The sequence below is a fragment of the Dendrobates tinctorius genome, unplaced genomic scaffold (assembly GCF_039654945.1).
Source record: "Dendrobates tinctorius isolate UK_male_01 unplaced genomic scaffold, ASM3965494v1 ptg000160l, whole genome shotgun sequence".
NCBI classification, from domain to species: Eukaryota; Metazoa; Chordata; class Amphibia; order Anura; family Dendrobatidae; genus Dendrobates; species Dendrobates tinctorius.
Genome location: NW_027361827.1, coordinates 11,188,108 through 11,190,328, shown reverse-complemented (window position 1 = coordinate 11,190,328; position 2,221 = coordinate 11,188,108). Strand labels below are relative to the sequence as shown.

The 2,221-nt window shown below is 41.9% G+C and overlaps 1 pseudogene; it reads right to left on the bottom strand.

The window, feature by feature from the left end:
- Positions 1-273: 273 nt before the first annotated feature.
- On the bottom strand, positions 274-848 carry LOC141052379 (isocitrate dehydrogenase [NADP], mitochondrial pseudogene; annotated as a pseudogene).
- Positions 849-2,221: the final 1,373 nt, after the last annotated feature.

Below are 2,221 nucleotides of genomic sequence, written 5' to 3'. Positions count from 1 at the left end.
CCGGAGCCTGCACAGACCACCGGCAGGCCGGCACAGACCACCGGAGCCTGCACAGACCCCCTGGCAGGCCGGCACAGCCCCCCGAAAGGCCCGTACAGACCCCAGAGAGGCTGTACAAGGGCAGGAAAGGGTTTTTCTTATTCCGATACCGGAAGTCCCATAGACTTGAATGGGACTTCCGGTATCGGAATCGGCGATACCGATACTTTTTTTAAAGATCGGCCGATACCATCCGATACGATACTTTGAAGTATCGGACGGTATCGCTCAACTCTACTTCTCATAGATCTCCTGGAATATGTTCTTGGACCTGCCATCATAAGCCTTCATTATGGTGTTCTTTTTACTCATGTAGAGAGGCCATTTCTTCTGAAATGGAAGCAGCTATATCCTCCGGCAGGAAATGTTAAACACTTCTCATTCCTTAACTGCAGAGCCATCAGTTGGATTGAACATCATCTTGAATTTTCCAGTTCAATCAAAGACAAAGTCTGAGGCCTTGTACTGATCTGCAATGTGCATGTCTGCCAATGGAGATGGGCTGTGTTCATCTGGGCACCAGGGGTTGAATATTCTTGAAAATGATTGGCTAATGGAAGAATCTTTCACACAAAATATTCCTGATTGTTCCATTGCGGCTTTTCCACATCTTTTTCAGCTTAAACTCTTCAACTCTGGCCTAATCAGGAGTGATTGTGGCACAAATCACAGCAACACTATACTTCTTAAAGGCTAAGGCAGAGTCAATAATGACCTGGTCATTGGTTTTGAAGTCCAAGATCATAGTATTTTTGATCATGATCAACATTAGATAGGATCAATTTTTCTTTCATCTCATCCCCATTCATCTCCACCACTGGATTAGCCACCTTGATACGTTTGACTGCATAGTTCCAAGAATAACACAAAATTTGAAGAGTCACATATTTACACTGGAGTAATGCAACAGAAACACAAGTGACGTGAAGCAGAAGTATCACTATGTGAGAAGGAGAAGCAATTGCGGCCTAAAATATTGGAACAGTTAATAGATAAGGAGTGTTAAAGTTTTATCGTCCTGTGATTGAGATCTGGCTCATGAATGAGATACCCCAAAATGGTCTGAGGAGCTCATTCCTTAGATGATGCAGAAATACATAAATCCATGCGACACATTAATTCCTGCACTGGGTGTGTCAAAGGTTGTCATAAGTTTGTACTGCCAAATTTTTCTGTCTCTCTGAGATTTGAAGTTACCTTTTAGTACAAGTAATTTCATGTCCATGATGCTGTGATCAGGGATACAAAAATGTTTGGTCACAGCCTGGTAGATCTATTCTTTTTTTCTTTGATTGTGTGGTGATGAGAACTCCTTGCTTTAAGTTTTTGCCCTGTCTCCCCTACATACAGACCCCCAGCTGGACATTTGGTACACATACAGGTGCATCTCACAAAATTAGAATATCATCAAAACGTTAATTTATTTCAGTTCTTCAATACTACAAGTGAAGCTCATATATTATATAGAGTCATTACAAACAGAGTGATCTATTTCAAGTGTTTATTTCTGTTAATGATGATGATTATGGCAAACACCCAATAAAAACCCAAAAGTAATTACCGTATATACTCGAGTATAAGCCGACCCGAGCATAAGCTGACCCCCCCCTAATTTTGCCACAAAAAACTGGGAAAACTTATTGACTTGAGTATAAGCCTAGGATGGAAAATGCAGCAGCTACTGGTAAATTTAAAAAATAAAAATAGATACCAATAAAAGTAAAATTAATTGAGACATCAGTAGGTTAAATGTTTTTGAATATCCCTATTGAATCAGGAGCCCCAAATAATTCTCCATACAGTTCATGATAGCCCCATAAGATGTTCCATAGATTATGCCCCATATGCTGCCCCATAAAATGTTCCATAGAATAGGCCCCTGTTGTGAGCTCATTTTCGGGTTTGCCTCTGGCTTCTGGTGAGGGTTATGGAGCTGGCTGTGCTGACAGAGGAGTAGTGAGTTCTCTATCTGGACTCCCTCTGTTGGTGAAGGGAGGTAATGAAGCTGATCTAAATGGCAGAGACCGGCCACCTGATGAAGAGGACTGCGATTGGACATCAGGAGTTTCTGATTGGATTTAAGGCAGCCGACTCCCTAGTTTCTTGCTGGTGATTTTTCCTGACTGTGGCTCCTGGTTTCCAGTTTGGTTCCTGCCTTCCTAAAGCTAAGTTTTCTCTGCTA